The following is a 26,118-nucleotide window of genomic DNA, read 5'->3' as shown; positions in this document are numbered from 1 at the left end:
GTTGCAAGTCTTTTCTAAGACAATTGAAAGACAGTAGGCTAGATAGTTTGAAAGATTTTGTTTATTCTGGCACCAAAGTCTTACAAAAAAGACCCCTTACCAACTTTCGTGGCGAAAAGCTCTTTTGACATAAAGCCACTTGAGCATGTTTCAAATAGTGAGCATGCTCTAAATGGTAATGTGCATTTTTTTTTCTTAGTTTTTTTGTTAATATAAAATTTTTTCCATAGTGTTATTGTGCTTTTCACCACGATTTCTTGTCTAGGAAAAATGCAAGAAGCAACAAAAAAAATGGAAATAAACAACAAATCGTGGTGCAATCCTCAATAACTCTATTAAAACAAATATTAATACGCCACAATAAAATTGACAAACACATTTTTTTATGTTTTTTTTTTTTAATTTTTAAATTCCGTTATTTTATAAAGCAAAACATCTATTTTCATTTAATTTTTAGGTTTAATTTTTTTAAATGTAATTTTTAGATTTTATTGATTTTAAAAGAAAAATATTTTTTTAATTTCACTTAATTTTTAGAAACCTCTTATTTTCTTCAATTTTTTTAGATTTTATAGCATAAAAAAATTAAAAATATATATTTTTTTAAATAATTTAATTTTAAGGACCTTATTTTTTTACTAATCTTGTGTTTTTCTTCTTTTAATTTAATTTTTAGATATTAATGTTTTAAAAATAAAAATGCATATGTATGTATATATTTTTTAGCTTCGTTTAATTTTTAGAAACTTATTTTATGTATTTTTAATATATGATATTTTCTATTTTAATAATAAAATTATATATTTTTATGAAATTACTTTTTCTTATAATACAAAATTTTTTTTATTAGGTTTTATTGATTTAAAAATAAAAAATATTTTTTATTATGTAATATTGAAACGTACATATGTATTTTATTTATTTTTCCTCTTTTAATTCCTTTTTCCTTTATTAGTTTAATTTTCTTATGATTTTTAGCTGTTATGGTTTAAAAAAGAAAAATTTATATTTTTTATTTAATTTAATTTTTAGAAAACGTATTGCTAAGACAAAAACAAAATAATGCTAAGATCTCCTCGTTGGCAGATCTTCAATTCGTCTTTCGGAGGATTGAAAAAAGCTTTCAAGATCGTTGCCAGAAGTTACAATTATCTTACGAAAGACTATTAAAAGACAGTGGCTAGAATTGCCCTGTTAATCATTACTTTCATGAATGTATGACCCGGAGTTTTTTAGTGCCCAGCTTAATCATTAAATTTTTTGTCATTTAAGGCATCGGGCAAATCAGGCATAGCTTTCATAGGTTTATTTCGTAATTTGTTTTTTTTTTTTCAGTGAATTCTATAATACATACCGAACAAATTTGAATATTTTTATGTATATTAAAGTAGTTTTTTATGTTTATTAAAGTAGTTTTCTAAAACTCGATCGATATATTCAAAGTAATTTATGACCATTTTCTAATACTGAATTGTATAGTACTGATATTATAGCAACCAAATTTTCGTAAATAAATTATCAACTGTTTTTTGTGAGGCGTCCTAATCTTCGTCCTCAATGTCGTTCGCTGTTGAAAGCGCTGGTTATTGCACCTTTCTTGTTTGATAGCTTCAAATATTTAACCACAAAAATGGAACAAAATACTAAACAATTCAAATGCATATTCTATTTTATAATTTCAATTTGCCCATACAGCTAATCAAATATTTTTAATGCAAACATTTGGTGTCGAATTTTAATCTTTGTTGCAAAAATCTTACCAATCAAATGAGTAATAGTACTCGTACATCATGTCACACGCGCTCCCTTATGCCGCCGTCCGCTTATCATCTTCTCATTTTTCAACGCTTCTACTTCCATTTCAATTATGTATGCTTATTGTTCGCATTTGCATTCGCTTAGGTCTTTTGTGTGTTTATATTATTGCCCACATAATTCCTATTATTTATAATTTTTAATACATGACTTTCCGATCTCCATTTGCTCTAGCGCTTTGTGTGATTTTGCACAGAACGTAATGTACATATGTACTTAGGTATGTTTTTGCCTCTCACAATTTTCTTGCTACTAGCTCACTACTCATTCGCTTGCCTCCCAATACGCTGTTGCGCTACTAGTTGTTGCCTTTGTGTGATTTGCTCTCGACAGCAAATTCACTCAATTGACTTGAATTGGGGTTAGGCTCCAGTCGTCTCCAACGCTGCGTAGTACGAGCAAAATTTCTTTGTTTCATTCAGTCATTCTTCAGTAGTAGTACGTGTGTTGTTTTATTTTGGTGCGCTGACTTGTTTGGTGAACAGAGCAACATTTGTTAGAAAATATTTTTAAACACAAAAAGTTTATACGTTTTCACTCTGCACAGATTTGTTGCATTGCTATTAAAAAAGCAATAAAAATAAAATATCTAAGAAAATGAAAGTGTTTGACAACAGGTAAATGATCCGAGTTGAAAATGATTTACAAAGTGTGTGTGTGCTGATTGTGCAGCTTTTGTCATCATTATAAAATAAAAAGCACGCATATTTTAATAAACATTTTGGTTTATTAATTATTTATGCAAAAATCAAATCTAATCGAATTCGCACTAGTTTTCATTCCTATAAAATTGTTTCTTTGTTCGAAAGTTTGGGTTTTGTGTTTTGTTTTGTTTTTATGCCGATTACTGATATGAGTAATATTTTCTAGAAGCAGTACAATACAAAATACAATGAAAGAACAATGCAACTACTTCCATTAAAAAAGAAAAATTAAATTTAGAATAAAGAAAAATATAACGTGAATTGCATGCGCATGCATTCATTTTAGTCATCAAAGTTTTTAGCAAAAATGTAATGAACAATCGCTTAGTTGGGAAACCTCAAGGTTTCTGTGGTAGTACGCATTAATATTTGTCTAGTTTTTTGTCGTGAAGCTGTGAACACCACTCTCCGCTGTTGTCTTTCCACTTAAACTTAAAAAGTTACGTAGTTGGAACCTATAGCTTGTCATTTGTCATATAAAAAGCAAGTGCACCTGGGCCACACTGGAGAAGTGAAACTTACGTTACATATCTATTTTGTTTCATAACCAATATACATACATAAATATGTACATCTGCTTTTGCTTAAGGTTATATTTTGTTGTCTTGTTTCCATCTAGATCCCTACCTCTACCCCTGTTCGTGCTAATTACATGTATGTTATTCTGTTTTCCTTTATCCTCATTTTTATCTTTATCCAACATCCAACAAAATATCGTTAACAAAACCGATAAAAATATCGATAACAAAACCGAAGACAAATTCGATAAAAATTTCGATAGCAAAATCGATAATAATATTGGTAGCAAAATGGATCAAAATATCGATAACAAAATCGATAAAAATATCGATAAATAATCGTCAACAAAATCGATCACAAAAATCGCTTAGAAAGTCGATAAAAATGTAGATAACAAAATCGATAAATTATCGATAACAAAATTGATAAGTAATCGATAACAAAATAGATAACAGTATCGATAACAAATTCGATAAAAATCTATAACAATATCGATAACAAAACCAATAACAATATCGATAAAAAATATCGATAACAAAATCCATAAAAATATCAATTATTATATTGATAAGTTCCGAAGATATCGATAGCAAAATCGGTAACAATATCGATAAAAATTTCGATAACAAAACCAATAAAAATATCGATTGTTATATCGATAAGTCCCGAGAATCTCGAAAATGTCTAAAATCCCAAAATAGTTCACACATTGAGTCTTTGGGTATCCATCTATATCCTTTTCTCTATAATTGCCTTTATTTTAATCTTTCTTCCTCTATCTTAATCTTTACTTTTATCCTTATCCTCATTCTCATCTTTTTCTTTATATTTATCTTCGTTTTTACTTTTATGTTTATCATTTTCTTCATTTACATATTCCCCTTCGCCTTTGCTCTTATATAAAGAAAGTGTTTAAATTTACTTTGATCTTCATTTTGCCTTTATCTTTACGCATCTTTGTTTTTGTATTTATTTTTACCTTTGCCTTTATCCTTTTCTTTATCTATGTACGTACTCACCTTTACTTTCATTCTTGTATAGGTCTTTTTCTAAGTTTTATTATTTAACATTTTATTAGCAAGAGATTGTTAAATTAATACCATGTGCATACACTCAAGAAGCACTTGTTTCAACCCCAACCATTTCCGTTGCACCATTTCTGTGTGCAATTTCCGTTGAATTTGCCAATTTACTCCCAACCAACCAACCGCCGCTAAAGAAGTTTCACTTCAAAAAGTTTATTGTTTGCCTGAAGATGTTAATAAATTCTACTCAGCTTTTACAAAGACCTTTACCATGTGAGCACGTAAGTTTTCGCGATTAGTTTTCCGTCATCTTCGCACGTCATGCAATGGCCAGAGTCAATGTGTTATGTCTCTTGTGCTCAGACTAGTCCACTTGTTTTAGCTTTTCTAGCCTTCTTAGAGCGTCTTTATCTGCAGAGCATGATTCCATTTGTAGTATGTGTATGTATGTATATTCATATTTTAATCTAAGTATATTGTTTAACCCTGAACGACTGGAGGAGATAGCGGCAGATGCTCGTTGTAGGTACGTTCGGTTTTCGAATTCACTCTAGCTCTCTCAAACTACTTCAATATTGTCAAGAATTTATAACGACCCAACTTAAGAATTGCCAAGCGTCCCATCTTCAAGGACAGGTCTAGTATTTTTCAGTAAGTTTTTAAGTTCTTGCCGGCACAAAATTTATATGTAGTTTTGACAAATTCATGTTGGATTGTCCGCTGTTTGCTATGTGTAAATGTTGACTAGCCTTTCAGTGCAATGTAAAAACTTTACACCGAAGAATCAAAGGATATGGAACTTGTGAACTTACCTGCTTACGTAAGGGTATAGCAGAGAAATGGGAGCTTCTTCAAAATAACTCAAGTTCTGCTACATATATACGGGTCCACACGGATTAAAGCTCGTTTGTTTAGGCATTATGCATATTTAAAAGGAAACGGAAAAGGGTCATAAAAGAAGTGTGTTGAAAAGTTTTTTGTTGAAAATTTTTTTTTAACATAACACGATGTCTAATTAAATTGAAGAAAATAGTCATTCATTATTCAGTTTTTCATAGCACTCTTAGGACTTGCTATCAAAAACTCTAACATAAAACCTACTTTTCATCCGCCAGCGCATACTAGGTATAAATGCATCGGTTCGGACAAAATTCCGCTGTCAAATTGGCTTGAGTTTTCAAGGTTATGTTATAAAACTTCATATTTATCGCAGTCACATGTTCTAGTGAAAACCCTTTCGAGTATTTAAAATCAGATTTAAAATCGATTAAGGTTGGAGTTATCAGCGGAATTTTGTCCAAACCGATGCATTTCTTCCCACCGTGCGGCAATCTCACTGCTGTTTTACTTTTTCAGTGATCTCAAGTCTATTTGTTGGTTTTGGACTCCGAAGAGTTCAGCATTGAAGGCTGGACCAGATATTTTCAGTGGAAATAAGATTTGGTGGATTTCTTTCCCAGTCTTTCCAAACACCCCTAAAAAAGAATTGTCGCATATTTATTTATTGTATCTTGAGTTTCCGTCATCCCTTGTCAAATTTGGTTTGGAGACAAACCAGTTTCGAAGATGTGCCATCTTCAGTGTAATTATCGTTTTCGAAACTCGTTCCAAAATACGTACATGGTGTGCGAACATAATTAAAATAGGTAAAGAATTGAATTTGTAAATTTTTAGGTCATTCAATGAGTTTATACTCGTATATTATCAGAATTTTGTAAGTAATATCTCGACCTGGAAGTGAACTTACATATGTAGGTAAAGATTGTTGAAAATAATATTTGTGCTGAAGGGCATCGTTACTCGTTTTATTGTTGTAGCTTGAGTGTGGCTTTTGTGTGGAATATTCGTGAGTTTTCTGTTCAGTGTCCTACGACAATCTGCAGCTGGTCGTTTTGAGTCGCAAATTCTTTCTTATTTTTTTTATGAAAATGATAAATTTTTTTTTTAATTTTCACAGCTAATGCTACTAAACACAAATACAATAACCTTGTTATTTCTAATTTACGAAGTTAGTGGGCGTTCCAAAATCGTCGATCCTTAACGATTTTTTCTGTTTTTCTTTGACACTCGCACGTTCATATGCATATGGAGAAATTATTGTTTTTTCTATGCATAATTCATTTATCTTTCTCCATTTACGCACCGTTTTCTTTTGTTACTAGTGGATCTGCCACAATCTGTATGTACTCAAGGTCAGTCTATTCATTTCCTTTATTTATTTTGAGTACTTTAAACGGTTTGTCGGCGATGCTGAGCGAAAAGGGATATCACATGTGTATGTTTAATGCATTCATGCATATGTTTTGACTAGTTTTGACTAACTTTGTTGATTTTACCTGCTGGCAACGAGCTCTGGTGGCGATAGTGTGCCATTATTTTCGGTTTTGTTGACGCCTGGAAATTAAAATTTGTTTTCCTAGCTTCGTTCAGAAATGTTATTGTCAACAAGGACTTTTCATACTCAATTATGACGTGTTTATTACCTGTTATACGTGTTAATGGACAAATATTAGGATGCCACTTTACTAAAGGTAAAAAATTACGAATTTTGAAAAATCCGAATGAAAGCGGTTTTGGAAAGAGTTTCTCATTTTTCAGTCAGTTTGAAGTACTTTATTATTTGCTCCTATATCCAGGGTTGCCAGGTGTCCGCTTTTTGAAAAACCGGACTTTTCGTTTGGCTAGGGGATGAAACGGAGAGGCGGGGAGAGGGGGTGGAGGGTTGTGTATGTGTATGTTTAAACAGATCACACACTTCACAGTCCGTTTTTTTATTGTCACCCGGACGAACAGACGAAAATCCTGACTGTCCGGTCAAAAACCGGACACCTGGCAAGCCTGCCCATATCTCAGGTTTGAATTTGTATATATTGTGGATATGTGTGCGATGTTCGATTACAATTCTTTTTTTTTAAGACCAAAACGTCTTTAATCATGTTGAACGCTTTATTCGCTGTTTTGATATTTGTCTTTTTCCGCACAATAGCATGACAAACAAGTTTACCTTCATCAAGAGATTTGCTGGCTTCACTTAAATTAATCGCACATACATATGTACATGTAATACAGGTGTTGTACATACAGTTGTCCACAAAATAATAGGAGTGCGATATTTTGACCAGTTTTGGCTACTAGTCTTTTGTTTATTTAATGTCTATTATTTTTTCATAAAAGTCTAGCTGGTTATACAACAAACAGCAGATTTCAAACTTTGTATAAGAATTATAAAAATTTCGTAGATTTTCACCCAAATTTCAAACTTTTTAATCAAAATCTTTAAGACAAAATTTTGGTATGCAGTTTTGTAGCTCATTTAATTCTAGTGCAATGAGATGCAAGTTTCAAGCTGCTAAAAAATTCCGTTGATTTTTGGCATATGTATTTATTTTTTTATTTTTTTGCTGGCAGTGTCCTCCATATAAAAGAACATACTTGTATGGTGTTTGTTGTATTACCAGCTAGACTTATTAAAAATTAAATAAACAAAAGAGAAATAGCCAAATCTGGTCAAAATATCGCACTCCTATTATTTTGTGGACAACTGTATGTATGTACGTACATATATACGCACACATAAGCATAATCGTATAAAATACACATAAAAATCGCATACACTGCGGGAACAAAGTATTGGCACAGAAAATTTTTCACAATATATACAACAATTTTTATTTTAATATTTTTCCACCAACTTTATATAAAAAATATGGTTCATTTAACAACAAAAAACGTGAAAATACGATTCCTAAACTTTGTGCGAAACTCGCGAAAATTCAGCAAATTTTCATCAAATTTTTCAACTTTTTAATCAGATTTTTTAGAATTGTTTTGAGTATGCAGATTTGTAGCCCAATCAATTTTATTTTAATAAAGTGCAAGTTTTAAGTAGCTAGGAATCACTGTTGATTTTTGGCAATTTTTTTTCACGCAGTCTTCCATACAATTTTTTTTTTTTTCGAAAATAATTTATATGGAAAAAATGCAAAACGCCTTCAACAAAAAAAATCCTCAAAAATCAACACGATTTTGGACTAACTCCGAACTTGCATTTTTTTTTCCTAGAATTTAATGGGCTGCAAAACTGCATACTCAAAAAAATTCTAAAAAATCTGATTAAATTTTGATGCAAATTTGTTGAATTTTCGCGAGTTTTGCACAAAATTTAGGAATTTTATTTTTATGTTTTTTATTGTTGAACGAACCATATTTTTATATAAAATTGGCGGAAAAATATTAGAATAAAAATTGTTGCATATATTGTGAAAAATTTGCTGTGCCAATACTTTGTTCCGGCAGTGTACATATAGTATGTACATATGTACGTACATATTTGCATGGTAAAACTTTTAATATAAGTAAGCGTTGTATGAATTTCCATTGGCGAAAGTTCAAATATGCGTAGATATAGTAATTGAATGAAAAATATGTTTGCATATGTATGTTTATGTACGCATGGATGAAAACTGAAACTCGAATGAGAAACCGCGAACGACCTTGACGACGATAACGACGACGACAACGGTGGCTTTGGCTACAACCATATCGACAGTAAATGCAACTAAACATAAAATTACTACAGAAATATGCAATAATTCGTATATATGTATGCAGGTACATATGCACATATGTACATATATGTATATAAATCACATTCACTGGTTGTGAAGTTATTAAAAAAAAATATCGGCTTACCTAATCTATGTACATATAAATACATATGCATGTGCGTTGAAATTTGTGCTCTTTCCGCAATTAAAGGTTATCTGGTCAGTTTTTTCTTCCTCCTGACTTTCATGTTATCTACTTTGTGGTAAAATGTGGGCGCCACATAATTATCATAATCTTAAAATGGTAACATTCATTTCACATTATAACAGAACTGGAAACAATACATGCATATTATGTAGCTCATCGAGACCTAACCACAAAAAAAGATGCAGAAATGCCTCTAGGTTAGGGCGATGGACAAATTAGCTTATCCCATATGTTGGTAAGATTTCAGGTACATTTTTTTCGAATTTTTGCATTTTTTGTAAACTAAAATTTTTCAAACCCTGGTAGTGACCACAATTATTATTTTTTTTAGTTTTGAAATTTTCGTGGAGGCGTTTAGGAGGGTGGAGTTTAGGTTCAGTTATTCAAGTTTTTCTTATACCAATCTTTGCAAAAAGTTAAAAAACAGCATCAAAAATCTCATTATTTAGATTCCGTTAAATTTTTTTTTTTTTTAATTTGTTTAATATTTTTATGTAAATTTTTTAAGCTTAAACTGTTTTGTCATTTGAGGGGATTTTTCAAAAAACATCTTAAAGAAACTATTTTTATTCATAAAAAACGCAATTTTTGGAGGTATTTTCAAATCGGTCCAGCTCGCTTAATCTTAATATTTTTCCGGACGTCTTAATATTTTGGAGGACGTCTTAAAATATTATAGATTTTATATTTCCAATGGAAAAACAGTACTGATTTTTTTTGTATGGGGAGTGATGCAGTCTAATGTACATATGTATATTGTCATACCTGATAACTTTGAAATGCGGCTGTTTTTCTTGTCTTCAAAAAATTTCCTCGACATCAAATACATACATACATACATACAAGCATATGTACTAGTAATATCTATGTATGTACATTAAGTTCGAGTACATAGCACACTGTTTAAAATTGCAGATTTGCTCACCTTGACCGTCTGTCTGCCATCTGAATTTATATTACTTCTTTTTCATGTCACTTTCTTTTTGCTTTTTATGTATACACTTCTTAAACTGCTTCTTTTCACGCGCGCATTCGTACTCTTTGTGGAACATATTGTACTGAACGCAAAAACGGTTTGGCGTTGTCTTTTTTTTGCTGCATCTTCGCTAGTAAATGGCAGGCAATTGGCTATTGCATATGTGGCTCGTGTCATTATCCGTATCAGTCATATATCACATGTCCTGTTTACCTGAGCGAATGGCATCGGATATATGTATGACATTACATCTTGCAGGGTATCGAATGATAAGGGCACTATGCAGTGGTGAGATAGGTCGATCGTATCTATATACGAGGGTGAATCAATAAGGTCATGATCGGTGTGGATTAGATATGGGCGCAGGCATAATTTTTCCGTCCCGGAACTAGTGAAGAAAACATATTTGAAAACGCGCACGGAGAAAAATTCAGTGAGGCACGAGCCAGCCCGTGATTTGGCACGGATTATCTGCAATTGCACCCGAAAATATTTACTTTAACGAAAAAATTATTAAATTCTTGTTCAAAAAACTAGTGTCATATGTGTATTTATTTTTGCAAAAGCAAACTATTTTCTAAGTTTAAGTTTGGTAAATAGACGCCGTCGTTTTTTGTCCGATAACGAAAATACCCAATCACTAGTTAAGGAAAAATTCAATACAGTCTTACTTGCATACAACTTGCAGTATTTTCGAGTCCAATTTTTGGCGAAATTCTAAAACTGGCAAATTCAAGACGCGAAGTAAATGCTAAAAATCTCAATTTCAACTTTTTTTTTGCTTATGCCTAGTTTTTTTTACGATTTAATTTACCCCTGCCCGTGCCCATTCCTACTGTAGATTATTTCACTCACGTCCCACAAACTTGTCGCCTACAGTTTGGTCTTCTTCAGCGAAAATTTCGATGGTCACTTGGTAACCGGTGTGTTTTGGGAGTTTCATGTTTCATCTACAGTTATGGAACAGAGTCCCCATACATTATTTAAAGTTTACATAAGTCTTATGAATATTCGAACGAATACATTTTTTTGCGTGAAACTCTCATTGGAATCGGAGAGCGTGTGTGAATCGGTAACAAAGTTCGCTGCGAGTAAATTTTTGACAAGTTTGAGGTGTATAAAATTTCATTAGCTCATGAGGCTAGTGACATTTTTGACAGATGCATATACAATTTTGACAATTGTAGACTGTTGATGTGTATAATTTTTCTGCCCCAAATTTAAGCAAAAACAATAAAATATAAGGAAATGGAGTTTTTGGTGGTAAAATTAAGAAGTATTACACTACATTAAATATTTCTGATAAATAAATTTCTTTAATGTTTCAAACGCTTTAATTGATTAAAATTAAATTGATTAAAAGCTTAAATTGATGAATTGCAATCAATGATGGTAAATGTTTTCTTAAAATATTCATTTCACTTCATTTTATAATATTTTATTCTACGGTTGTCAAAAATTTACTGTTGATTTCATTTCACACAGCAGATTAGCAAAACTGTCTCCCCATAACAAAAATAATATTCACCAGCTTTCCCCACAGAACTTTGTTACCGATTCACACACGCTCGAAGACTACTTTAAATATATAACGCCACGATAAAAAGTATGTACACTTATGGACAAAATAATAAATGTAGACAGCTTTTGTTTAATAACTTTAAATCAATTGTAATTAAAAAAAATTTCTTTGTTTATATTAAGATTTTATTTTATTAAACTAAAATATTTGCAAATCATTTCGTTCCATATTTTTAAACGAAAGCTTAGGTATGATAAAAAGATATCATTTGTCAAAATAGTAGGTGTAAAACACTTTTAGAATTAAAAACAAAATCTTCCGTTTATGCTTTACTTAGTCCATGGTTTTTTAATAACCTGTATACCCTCCATGGTTTTATATAAGTTTCCCTATTCCATTAGGCATGGCTTATACTATTTTTTAATAGGTTTCCGTTGGAGTAGCACCCCATACTTTCTGGACTTTCTGCCACAATTTATCCTTATTTTTAAATGGAAAGCATGCCACAATCTCTTAAGACCACTCTCCAAGTTCTCAATCGGTTTGAGACGATAGAATTGATTTGGACATTGTATCCAGACCATATTTACATCTCTTAACCAACCTGAAGCATGTTTTGGGCCGTTTTCTTTTTAATAAAACCATTTCAGTGGCATGTTTTGTTCTTAATATGACAGCATAACATATTACAAAATGTCTTTGTACTAGACAGCGGTCAATGTGTCTTTTATACAAAACAAAGGGCACAAATTTTTTAATTAAAAATGATTTAAAAGTTATTAAACAAAAACTGTGTACACCTATTATTTTGTCCATAAGTGTATAAGGCGAGTGCGTGGACAGAAAACGAACGGCTGAGACAAATACAAATGCAAAAAAAAATTATATAGACAAAGATAATGTTATAAATTTAGTGATAACGACAGAGATAAAGACAAAGGCAACAACAAAGACAAAGTCAAATATAAAAATACAGAGATTAAGATCGGTGTTAAAGAGAAGATGAAGGTGAATATATGGAGATATGTGGATAAGAATATGAAGATGGAGGTGGAGTTGATGGATAAAGATTAAGACGAAGGCGAGGGTGGAGATGAAAATGAATAGATATCATGGTGAAGATGAAGCTGAAGATGATGATGATGATGAAAATTAAGTAGAAATTAAAGATGAATACGAAAATGCAGATAACGAAATAAAGATATAAGTTAAGATACAGATCAAGTTGGGGATAAAGATGAAGATGAAATAACATAATGATAAAGATAAAAACAATGATGAAGATTAAGATAAAATTTAGATATAAAGCAAGAGAGGTGATATTGGTAAATATAAAGAGATTGAGCATAAGCCTAAGATAATATCTCAAATGTTGAGTAAACTAGGCAGTTTATTATAATAAGGAAAATAAAGCACACAACTAAATATTTATATTTGAAAATATATTGCAATATTATTTTTGGAATTTTTCCTATGAGTTTCACTTCTGGCGCGCGTAGGAACTACATGCACTCAATTTGTTGTTTTTTTTTTCATTATCATTCAAGCCGCAACGCGGAAAATTCAAAGTCACAAAGTTATTTAATAACCCTCGTATGTAACTATTCGTTCACCATACTCAAGTGCATATTACGAATGCTTTTCGGTATTCGCTAATGCAGAAAAAATGCATACAGAACTGAGCGGCGACAGAGCCGAAGCCGCCTGCATGTGTGCTGCTTGTTGGTGGGCCTGTATGCACTGCACGTTCGTCTGCTAGAACGTTGGGTGACGGTGTGCCTGCCTGCCTGCCTATAGAACGGGGCTGCCAGGGAATGAGAGAGAACGACGAGCGTAGCAATCTTGGTAGCGGGCGCAGGCGAATACGTGTGTGCAAGCGAGTCAGAGCAACGCAAATATCGAATATGTGCTGGTATTTTGTGGCATGTGGCTCTGCGGCTGCCGAAAAAAGTTTGCTTCCTGCTCGGAAACGTTGCTGAGATGTAGCCGCTGCCAAACGTCAGCGCCGCTGCCAAACGTAGCAGCGATAAATTTCAGTACCATACGCCTATTTTGGCTTAGTTTCTTTTAGTACTCGGTTAGATTTGCACTTTGATTATTCGGCTTTGACAACTTGTTGTTTTTAGCGCGTTTGCAAATAAATTTTTTACACATTATTGTTTGCCACCATCCGTTAGAGTGGTGGTGTGGCAAGCACCAGCAGCGATTATCAGCCGACAGTAGGCAACAATAGGGTGGGCTGTGTTGTTGAAATCACGCGTATCGGGTTTGCATTGTCGTCATCAAGTAGTGATAAAGCGAAATGCATATTTGCCGCGGCATATGAGCATTTTTGCGTTCGCTGGTTTGTTTATTTGGCTTTTTAGTGCTTATGTCATTGTATATGTACGTAGTGTGTGAACGTAGTAGATAATAAATTCTAAAATAAAAATTATAGTTAAAGTAAATGTTGGCGAAAAAGTGAGTACAAACAAACATTGCGAAAAAGGCCGAGTAAAAACACTTACGGAAGCGTAAAATCACGATGCTGCTTGTTTGTTGAGTTTCAGCGCTGTAGCTAGTCACTCTGGGAGTGTTCTTTGCCACGGTTCGAGTGCCAATTTTAGTGAAGCGTGCTTGTTGTGAAAGGTGTGATGTCACTTTTTTAATACATATGTACATATCTTACTTGAAGCATAATAATCTGTTTCTAATTATATTTTATTATAATTTTTCACTTTTCTGCTAACAACTAACTACTAACACCCCGACCTTGTGCTAATTAATGAACTAAAAAAAATTGTTTAAAAATCAATAAAATAGAAAACGCGCTGACACAACTACAACTGCATGTAGTATTGGAGAATCGAAGCAGAAAATCAGCGAAACGCTGTGGCGAGCGCCAAAAATATAACGCAAGTCACAAGAACAACCAGGCGAAATAAATATTTCATAAAGAAACGTGAAATAAAAAAAGAAAAAGTAGAATGAGCTGAGAAATCGAACGTTAAACTGAAAATGTGCGAATTATTTAAAAATGATTTCCGAAAATAAATTAGACGCGTGACAAAAACGAAACCACAAATAAAAGCATAATTGAGGAATAAAATAATTTTGTTGAAAAGAGAACTGTATAATCAAAAACAAAAAATCGCATGAAAAAAATATTTTAAAACTATTATTTTTCCTAATAAGTTAGACAAACCTAAAAAAATTAAATTGTAATTATTCAACTGCGAAAAACTACGAACAAAACGAATACGAGCTACGAACATACACACGAATATACCTACACTCTACGACGACATCATCGTATCAAAACACACAACGTTTTTGGGCCAAACGCCAACAATAGCAAACACCGTTGTTCTACAAATAAGCGGGCGCGTCGCGCAGGCAATCAGGCCGTCAGTCAGTCAGCCAGCGAGTCAGTCAGTTGTTGAAGCGATTAGAAAACCTGCAATAAAATCGAAATCAGCTGAAAATTTTCAGTCACAACACACCCAAACGCCCATATTTCCACGCTCACAAGCACACACAACTTGACAACAAAAAAAAAAATTGCAGCTGACTTCGGCGCGGACAACAACAACGACGACATAACGATGATGTACGAATAAATGTACGTAAAGACATGCACGGCAAGTATAAAAAATTAAATAAAATATGATTTTATTTTTAGATTTTTTAAAACCATAAAAATCTAAAAAAAAAAATCATATTTCCTTCCGTTGTACTTAATTGTTGCTGTGTTTTCCCGTATAAGCTAATCGCATTGTTGTTGTTTGACGTAATAACGTAGTTATGTGTTCTGTAAAGTCGAAGCAAGAAGCTCAAAAAAATGTACACATAGACGCATATACTTATTCGCTCGTGCAGCAGTTTCTGTTTCAAAAAATCCAAAAAAAGAAAAATTTCAAAAGTAAAAAAACGTAGTAAATAAAATTGCAGAAAACAATTGTCATACAACCACGTAGTATTTATTCGCTAACATGCAGCGTAGGCGTACATGTGTGGGCCAGTGTTGCCGTTTTGCTTAAATTTAAGCAAAATTGATTAATTTTTCTTCGTTTTGCTAAATTTGTTGATTAAAATATTCAAAAAGGATAATTTTCTTCAAAAATTCATTTCTGACTATGAGGCAAATTCCAATCCATTTTTCAATTTTGTTTTAGGATCCCCTATAAAGTTCCAGGAAATGTTGCACTAGGCAACTGCCGATCCGCAGTCGTTGCATTTTCAAACCTCTTGAGTGTTTTTCTGTCATGAAATCGTTTCTCATAAAAACCATTTACAGTTCGCAGGCGACCTTAGGTCCCCTCATTCGCTTGACAAGATCAACATGCACATTATGGATAACATGATACCAAACTCGTTTTATGCATGCATTCAAAAAACTAGCGAAAGGGCAGCTAACTATTATAGGAGTTGGAGGAGTTGAAAGCCTGAAAAAATGTGTAGGTAATAGTTTTCGAATTAAGCAACTGTTAAGCTATAAAATCCACCACCAAGCTTGGTAAGAAAAGCCCAAATTAATTAAATAAGTTGCTTAAATTTTACGGGATTTGGTAAATTTTGTTTAACGATTTTGGTAACTTTTACTATACGGCCGCGGCAACACTGGTGTGGGCTTATGTCTAGCTATATTTGTGTGCCGATTTTCCGTACTCGCGTGCGCGTTCTCTGTGAGGTTTCTCAGCCGCCATGCCATGCTCATGAGCATCCTCTAACCAGAAACTCTCTTTTGTGTGTCTCTAATTCGCTTTGTGGTCGGCTTTCATTTTTAATTTGTTTTATTTTTAACAATTCACAGTTTTATTTTGTATTTGCTGCACATTGTTTTCTTAAATTTTTTTCCTTTACTTTATGTTTTGCACTCATCCGTCTGTATGCTGCTGCTGCTTCGTGCACTTTTCTCATTTATTTATTGGTTATTTACTCTATTCGCCTCTTCATATGTAATCATTCATCCAAACATATTCGTGATTTGCACTTCTTCTTTATTTTGAATATTTGCGTACAAAGCTAAAAACTTTATTATTTTATGATTTTTTTTTCTATTTCTAGGTTATGCAATTTCATTTATCGCCTTACCCAAATTAGATTTTATCATTTTACAAATTTTTCCACATGTTTCTACTAAATATTGGGCACATACAGACATACATACTACATTAGACTGTCCCAATAATATGTATATGTATGGAAAAAATTTGTTTGCAAATTTTGATATGCAACCCTCTATATGTTTGCTTTTTGGCCTAAATAGCATATATATTAAGTTTAATGGCCGTACTATAACGATAACCCGTGCCGACTTTTAATTAAAGTTTTAATTAATAACAAGAATTAATCGTCCATGAAAACTTTGGAAATGCGAAAAATTCGATAAGTGACCCATATTTGAACGCATTTCTAGTAGATCTGCATCTTTAAATTTTTAATAGGGCGTGAGAATTTTTCACAAGGACATCGAAAAAATTAATTGAAGGCAAATATCCTTTGGAATTTTTATCCTTTATATATATTTATAGGATTTAAATTTAATTAAGATTCTTCCAAATGCATTCAAAATTCAAACTCTTGAAGGATAATATGTTTAAAGGACATTTTGACATGTTCCAAAAGGATACTTAGAAATAAAAGTTATAATTAATCTTGTTTTGAATTTTTCTTTTAATTGATACCCATATATATATACAGTGCCGGACAAAAGTATTGGCACAGAGAATTTTTCGCAATGTATGCAAAGTTTTTTATTCTAATTTATTTTCACAAGGACATCGAAAAAATTATTTTAAGGCAAATATCCTTTGCCATTTTTATCCTTCAATATCCTTATACATATTTATAGGATTTAAATTTAATTAAGATTCTTCCAAATGCATTCAAAATTCAAAATCTTGAAGGATAATATTTTTAAAGAACATTTTGACATCTTCCAAAAGGATAATTAAAAACAAAAGTTATAATTACTCTTGTTTTGAATTTTTCTTTTAATTGATACCCATATATATGTATAATTATATATTATAATTTATGGTCCTTTGAAAACAATCCTGACTACCTGGTAAAAAACTAAAAACGCCGATTTATTAAATATTATGCCCTAATACTGTGGTGAGTATAGTAATATCGCCTTATATAGAAGTAAAATGAGTATGTTAACAAAACACGCGAACGGCAGTTTAAGTAAAAAAAAATCAACTCATCTTCGACAATTTTCTTTTAAAATTCAACGGAATTTTTTTCCAGCTTGAAACTTGCACTTCGTTATATTAGCATTAAATAGGCTACAAAAGTGCATACCACAATTGCTTCTAAAGGTTCTGATTAAAAAATTAAAAATTTGGCTTAAAATTTGCGAAATTTTTATAATTTGTGTACAAAGTTTGGAATCTGAATTTATTCGGTGGTTTTTTGTATACGCAGCTTGACTTTTATGAAAAAAAATAATAAACATTAAATCAACAAAAGACAAATAGCCAAAACTGGTCAAAATATCGCAATACTATTATTTGTGGACAACTGTATATCCCATTTTACTAAATGGAGCATATTCGACTTGGTAAATCATATTTTTTCGTTTTCCAATAAAAACATTGTCACTCATTTAGGAACTCTAGGACGAGTTAAAGTTCGAAGGTCAATTAGAGGTTGAAAAAGGCACTTCCGAGAGAAAAGTTTCAAACAAAAGTTAAAAAAAAAGATAGAGCATCCACGATTTAGTAGGTCAAATTTTTGCGGTGTTCAATAAAAAACATTTTCCAATTTTTTAGTGGGGATGGACGAGTGGTCTAGGACACCCTGTATAGTACATAGGTGTAACCGAAAAATGGAAAAGAAATTGCCTTACACAAACACTTTAGCCTGTAAGGTAGGTGGATATGGTCTAATGTACATATACATATGTTTACGTACATAAGTACATGTGTATCATATTTGCAAAATGAGTATATAATGATAGCATTTTGTTTATCTCATAAATTCACTGCACCTACCAGTTCGTGACGTTGGTATTCATAACTTCCAAAACATATTATTAGATAAGCACTTTGTTTACATATATGTATTCGATAACTTATTTGTACATGTTAATTGACTTATATAACAGATACATTTTTAATAAGAGCATCTCAAATTTCAATTTCATAAGTGTCATGTGTGCTGTATACTCTTAATACGCTTAAATATGTTGTGGGTGGTGAGCTGAGGTGTTCGTTTTTTGTTTGCCTTCTCACGTTTATATGGAGCAGTGCACCATGGCATCGTTGGAATCGTTGAGAACAACTACAAAACGAATGCTCACAAATATTCATAAAATCCAAAAGAGGATCGCATACATATGCCTTCTTTACAGCTAATGCCAAGATCAGCTGTTGTTGAATTTCAGTAATTCCAATGACATTATCGGGCAGGTTCTGCAATTCACTTCCGAGTGAGTCTCAACCCCTGCCAATTTGAATTCAAAGCGAGTTTGATTGAAATTCACTCGAAAGTGAATTGCAGAACCTGCCTGCATATACTGTCAAAATAACTTTACTATTTGATTGAAAAAATATATATAATAATAATAATAATACACCATAATATGATTGCAAATAAAAAAAAAATTATAGTTTAAAAAACTAAAAACCAGGTTACTTCAAGAATGGAAATTTAAATAAATTCCAATTCGTACTGTCATCAGGTTTTGAGAATGGAATCGCTGCATCTTTTAGGCGCATCACTATTACATATAAGTATTTTCTACAAGAATGAAAGTAAAGGTGACTACGTACATAGATAAAGAAAAGAATAAAGGCAAAGGTAAAAATAAAAACAAAGATGCGTAAAGATAAAGGCAAAAATGAAGACCAAAGTAAATTTAAACACTTGACTTATATATATATAAGGGCAAAGGTGAAGGGGAATATGTAGTTGAAGAAAATGATAAACATAAAAGTAAAGAGAAAGACGAGGATGAGGATACCGATAAAAGTAAAGATGAAGATAGGGGAAGAAAGATTAAAATAATGGTAATTAAAGAGGAAAAAATATAGAGACACAGAGACTCAATCTGGGAACTATTTTGGGATTTTAGAGTTTTTCGGAACTTATCGCTAAAATAATCGATATTTTTATCGGTTTTGTTATCGATTTTTTATCGATATTTTTATCAATTTTGCTATCGATATTTTCGGAACTTATCGATATAATAATCGATATTTTTCTCCATTTTGTTATCGATTTAGTAATCGATATTTTTTAACTATTTTGTTAGCGATATTTTTTATCGCTATTTATCGATTTTGTTATCGATGTTTATCGATTTTGTTATCGATGTTTATCGATTTTGTTATCGATGTTTATCGATTTTGTTATCGATGTTTATTGATTTTGTTATCGATATTTATCGATTTTGTTATGGATATTTTTATCGAGTCTAATAGATTTTGCTACCAATATTATTATCGATTTTGCTATCGAAATTTTTATCGATTTTGTTATCGAAAAAACAGAATAAGATAAATGTGATTAGAACGAACAGGGGTAGAGGTAGGGATCTAGATAGAAAAAAGACAAAAAATATAACCTTAAGCAAAAGTAGATGTATGTATGTATGTATGTATGTACATATGTGTGTATCACTTCTCCAGTGTGGCCCAGGCGCACTTACTTTTTTTAATTGTATCTATTTGTCTATAAAAATTTAGTATATTCCCTACAAGAATTGTGTGATGGAAACTAACACATTCTCATTTATCTTACTAACACATTTGCAAAAGGTAAAAAGAGGCCATTAAATAAGGCCATAAGTTGGAGGAAGACGGAAGATCACATGTACACAAATATTTACATCAGATTTTTCACACTGCCCTTTAGAATTTGATAGAAACTTGTAGGTAGCCAGTGACAGAAATCTCTATCAGTCTTGCCACTCAAATGATTTGTCAAATGATAGTCACTGTTCTTGCAGGGTTCTTTAACAAAAGCCATACATTTGAAAAGAAATCAACGAACTTGCATAAACATGTCGAGCTTTTCAATTCGACTTTTAGAAATATTTTAAGTATGCAGTTTTGTAGCCCATACAATTTTATTATAACAAAGTGCAAGTTTAAAGTAGCTCGAATTTGCCATTGATTGGTTGATTCCTTTTCAAATTTTGCACAAAGATTGATACTTGGATTTATATTGTTTTTGTTAAAAAATATACTGTATTTTTATAAACAAATAATTAAAATAAAAAAATATTAAGCTAAATGGTCAAATCTTGTTAATATGTGAGTGTCGTAAAGTTATAATTCGGTTTCTCATTGTAAGAAAATAATTTTGTTCGCAATGCATATGGATTTACTTTTGATTTCCTTTTTTGATTATCATGTGAAAATACAAGTACCTACATATACCAAGACATTGGGAATTATTGCGACCGATTTCTATTGCAGCAAATAACACTGAAGGAAAGATTGGACCAATGGCTCGAAAAATACACTCAATCGTATATGTAGTAGTTTTGTATCTAGACCAAAAATAGTCCAAAAATGTAATGTAAAACAGGTGAATTGTACTATAAGTTATTCGTATGCAATGCATAAGGTATGAGTTTTGATCTAAAATGGGTGGCAATGTCATGCAGAAGACAATTGGTCCGAGCCTAGGACGTTCAATGTTAAATGTAAACAGAATTTTACATGTGCTTCGATCAAACTTTGGTCTATTTACAATCACCTGAAGTCTAGTTTGTGGTATGGTGTGGTGTGGTGTGGTGGTCTATTCCGAGATCCTACAGGGAAATTTGAGAACATACATACACACATATAGTACACATATGTATGTATGTATGCGAATAAATAGATAAAACATGTGCACTTGCAACGATCGATTTGCGTGCAGTTCGGCGTCCGCATGTATGCATGTAAATAGTAGTAAATATGCCATTGCGTGTTCATATACGGTACTGTTATTGCTACTTCTATTTATTACGAACTGATAGCAGTGTATTGCATTTATTTATTTACATGCATGTGCACATTTGTGTGTTTGTATGTGCAATAATTGTTGCTTCAGACTAGCTTACCTTGCGTTTTTTTTACATTTTCATTTTTTATCGCCTTCATTTTCCTTTTTAGTTTTCATTTTCACTTCCATATATTGACTATTTTTTAACGTATGACTCTTTGTTGTATTTTGCTCTCCCCAATTTTCTCTCTCCGAAGCGGTTTTTTCGCCTACTTTTTGCAATTGCATACATAAATAGATATGTATATATGGACGTAGAAAAAATTGTACATTTGCTAAAATAAAGAGGTAGTATGTATGTATGTAACATAAATCTCTCTGCTTTGCCCATGGATCTATAGGGGTATTCACCAAATGGTGCAAGTGACTTGCCACTGGAGCAAACGAGTTGTTTAGCTCAAACCAACGAATGTTGCCAAAGTTATTGCTTCAGCTAATCAAGTCTTCTGCCCGAGTGAAAGGTCACTTGCTTAGTTTGGTGAATACCCCTTATGTATGCATCTCATAGCTTGTATGTGCTTACTTATTATCACTGTTGGGTACATACATACAAACATATCTAGTTTGAATGCATGCTCGTGAACTACTCGCTATCTTCGTTGCATCTGTGGATTTTATTCATATCTATCACACGAGCGTATTTTCGCAGTGCAATCAGTGTTGCCAGAAGCGCATATTTGTCTTTAAAATTAATTAAAGGGGTTTCTCTCTGATTAATTTAAGTAAAACAAAAACTCGTCACAAAAGGGAAACCACCACTTTAAACGGTATTACCTAAAAATAAACGACATAGAGCGACGTAATATTGATTTAAATGAAAATTAAGATACAGTGACTCAAACAAATGACCACGTGTTGATTTTTTTTTTAATATTCGTAATGTTTTTCGAGCTAAATTCTTTTGTAATTTTTCTATAAAAATACCGTCCAAGTTTTAACCAAAACCATATAAATCACAGTTTCAAGCTTTATACAAAATTTAGGAATATTCAAAAAATGTTCATCAAAATTTCAACCTTTTAATCTGAATCTTTAGAACAATTTTATAGCCCAAAGAATTTTAGTCTAATGAAGTGCAAATTTCAACCGGCTAAAAAATCGCATTGATTTTTGCCACTCTTTTTTTGGAAACTGCTTTCTTCGGTTTTCGTATGTAACAAGTGCAATTTACAAAGAATAGCGTTGATTTTTTGAAATCCCGTGGCTAACGGTCTCTCGCACTTTATTTCATAAGAAATCCTTGATTATATTGAAAAAAGTGCGAAAATCTGTCACCAAAAAAAAAAATTCTCAAAAATCAACGGGATTTTTTAACCGGTTGAAACTTGCACTTCATCTGACTAAAATTGTATAGACTATAAAACTACATCCCCAAAAATGTTCTAAAGATTCAGATTAAAAATTTTACTTTTTAAAATTTAGCTCGAACAAGTAAGAAAGTCTAAGTTCGGGCGGAGCCGAACATTAAATACCCGGCGCACGTATTAAATATATGTCTTTCACCTTTCCGAAAGCTACCGCTAGATGGTAAGCCGGGGTGTATACATTTTAAGTAAATTAGCGTCCTTAAATTTCGAAATATTGAAATTTCAAGCATATCTGAAATTTACCGTTATATGAAAAGCGGCCTCAATTTTAGTCCGATTTCAACAATTTTCAACGGTTTGCTTTTATGTGGCAAGCACAATAACCATACCGAGCTTGGTGCAAATTGCTAGAACGGTTAGCGAGATACATATATGTGGTCACAAGTGGGCGGTGCTACGCCCATTTTCCAAAAATTTTGATTTCTTGGTAAATAATTGTTGCAATCATCAATTTTGAATAAATTAGCTTCAATATTTACTGATTTATCGAAGATTTTGTATTTCTCAAAATTACCGTTATATGGGATGTGGGCGTGGTTATTGTCCGATTTTAGAAATTTTCGGCAAGTTGGTATGCTGTACCAGGACCAACAACTGTGCCAAGTTTGGAAGAAATTGGTGTAGCGGTTACCAAGATATACACATGTAACCATAAGTGGGCGTGGCTACGCCCATTTGCCAAAATTTTGTAATATTCTTATTTTTCGTCTAAAACTCATATATCAATTTTGAGTGAATTATCTTTAGTAGTTACTAAAATATCGCAGTTTTCGTTTTTCTGAAAATTACCGTTATATGGGAGGTAGGCGTGGTTATTGTCCGATTTTTAAAATTTTCAGCCATTTAGTATGCTGTACTAAGGCCAACAACTGTGCCAAGTTTGGAAGAAATTGGTGCAGCGGTTACCAAGATATACACATGTAACCATAAGTGGGCGTGGCTACGCCCATTTGCCAAAAATTTATAATATTCATATTTTCCCTCTGAAACTCATTGTAAGTATCAATTTTGAGTGGATTATCTTCAGTAGTTACTAAAATATCGCAGTTTTCGTATTTCTGGAAATTACCGTTATATGGGAAGTGGGCGTGGCTAAAGTCCGATTTCGCCCATTTTCAATACCGTCCGTCCCACGTCCAAAAGAAGTTCACGTACCAAGTTTCGTTAAGATATCTCAATTTTTACTCGAGTTATCGTGTGCACAGACGGACGGACGGACGGACGGACGGACGGACGGACAGACAGTCACCGCTTAATCGATTTCTCTTTTCATTCTGATCATTTATGTATACATTTGTCTATATCTATCTCGATTCGTTTTGCCTGTTACAAACAACCGTTATGTGAACAAAGTTATAATACCCTTGTGCACAAGTGCGCTCGGGTATAAAAACATTGCGAATATAAAAAAGTAAACAAGACGTGGTCATTTGTTTGCGTCACTGTATATTAAATCATTTTAAAGCTAATATTTACAAATATTTATTAATTTGGATATAAATGGGGCATTATTTTTATTGAGTAGATTTCTACTCCAATGGGATCTCCCGTCCCCAAATATACTGATCATTCTAAAATGGTAAAAAAGTCTTTCGTAAGGCAAATGAAAGACAGATGGCAAAATATTTTTATTTTGTATTTTTTTAACTGTAATTTTTTCTAGTTATAATTTAAATTTCTTTCTATTTTTAGATTTTATTGTTTTAAAAAGAGAAATTCTTATTTTAATTTCATTGATTATTATTTAATTTAATTTCCTTGTTAATTTTTAGAGTTTGCATTAAATCGTAAATTATTTTTTAGTATTTAGTTTTTTTAATTGTAATAATTTTTTTATTTTTTTCATATTTTATATTTTTTCTTTTTTGATTTTATTTTCATTTAATTTTCTTATATTTTTATACTTTCTTGAATTTTTAACATTTATCTATTTTTGTTTTTTAATACTGTTGTTTTTTTTTTCTTTTCAATTGTTTTTTTTTTTTAATTTCTAGTTTTTATAGTTTTAAAAAGAAACTGTATATATTTTTTGATTTCATTTAATTTTTAAAAAATTTATTGGTAACAAGAAATGTTTAAGCAAAAAACACAGCCCACTTAAATTCTCATATAAAAATTTAGGAGTACCGTTAAATTTATTCATGATCTAATGATCGATTCTAAACCAAATGAGTATGGAATCACCTCGGAGACAATCTTTCCGATAGAAAATTATCGAAATCGGTTGACATGGTCCAAAGTTATGCGGTAACATACATAAAAAAAATATTCCGACGAATTTTGTATAACCTTCTCCTTTTTTTAAGTCGGTTGAAAAAGACAAAACGATGTAAACAAAATTGACGTTTTTTTTTTAATTTAACTTTACTTACAGATATTTGTTGCACAAAACGTTTTCTTTATATTTTCTTGCGAATTTTGCGGATTGAATCTTCACCAGGCAGATTTTTCACGAACAATTTCTGGCAACCCTGACTGCAATGTGCCATAGTCGCGCGTTCACTTCTGCCGGCTCGCAGCTGTCCTGCCTTCTTTGCCTTGCCCACTTTGCTGAGTAGTGTAAAAAGCCGAGAAAAACTAATGCAATTGTTTTTAGCCATCGTTTTTCTACCATCTTTTTCTGTTTTTGCTCTCGCCAGCGGCCACTGCAAAGAGTATATGATTTCAAAACGTTTATTTGCCAAGTATTTCTGCATTGTCGCCTTTGCCACCTTGCCACCCGTGTACAGAGCGCAGTTGCTTGTGCAACTATGCAATTCGGCTTTGTGTTTCGTGTAGCGCTCGGGATTCATAATTATGTACATACTTGTAGTAATGCATTTGTTAGTGCATTCGTTTTCCTCATTGAACGTTTTTTAGCTACTAATATTTTATTTTTTCTTCGGGTGCGTGTGCATATGCACTATGTTCACAAATTTTTTACATCATTTTATGTATTGCAATTTTACCGCTCATTTATTTATTTTAGCGGCTTCTATGTACGTACATACATATGTAAGTATGCAGTCTGTACATACCTACGCCTCTCTTAACTGTGCACGTGAAAAGCACGTCAGCTCTTCCTACAAGTGCAAGTGCCGCGCGATGGTATTGAATTCACATACTAGCTGAAAACTTTCACTCCCTCCCCCCCCAACACTCTCGTCCAAAAAAGAAACTACATAAATTCCCTACAAGACAGCTGGGTATCATGTGAGTGTTCATATTATCATTATCGCTAAATACAAAAGTCCTCATTTTCGTTCAGGAAATGGGCAAAAATTGAGTACTTTCCCCTCAATGTTGTCATCAGAAAGTCCTCAGTACTAATAGTCAAACAAACTACTCATTAATGCCATCCCTTCAACCCATTTTTTCAGAGTATACTGCATTGTAAAGAAGTTTTAAAGAATTCGTTAAGATTTAGTTCGATTTTTTGCCGAAATTTCTAAAATGAAATAAATTACGCACA

At 32.2% G+C, this 26,118-nt stretch overlaps 1 protein-coding gene across 14 annotated transcripts in view; it reads left to right on the top strand.

Annotated features, from left to right (window-relative positions):
- Positions 1 to 26,118, top strand: part of LOC118733622 (serine-rich adhesin for platelets-like) — a 67,920-nt gene that overhangs the window by 22,244 nt on the left and 19,558 nt on the right. For 7 of the 14 annotated variants that reach the window (XM_036463097.1, XM_036463095.1, XM_036463093.1 and 4 more), the window contains exon 2: positions 14,119 to 14,917. The exons of 4 other annotated variants lie outside the window; for them this stretch is intronic. The gene's annotated coding sequence lies outside the window, so the exon portion shown is untranslated. Of the gene's footprint in view, positions 1 to 2,174; positions 2,433 to 13,818; positions 13,945 to 14,118; positions 14,918 to 26,118 lie in introns of those variants that run through there. 3 more of the 14 variants (XM_036463098.1, XM_036463100.1, XM_036463102.1) reach the window with 3 other exon arrangements.

This window comes from Rhagoletis pomonella, unplaced genomic scaffold, assembly GCF_013731165.1.
Source record: "Rhagoletis pomonella isolate Grant_MI unplaced genomic scaffold, Rhpom_1.0 Rhpom_scaffold_00002, whole genome shotgun sequence".
Taxonomy (NCBI): Eukaryota; Metazoa; Arthropoda; class Insecta; order Diptera; family Tephritidae; genus Rhagoletis; species Rhagoletis pomonella.
This window is presented reverse-complemented; position numbering and strand designations above follow the sequence as displayed.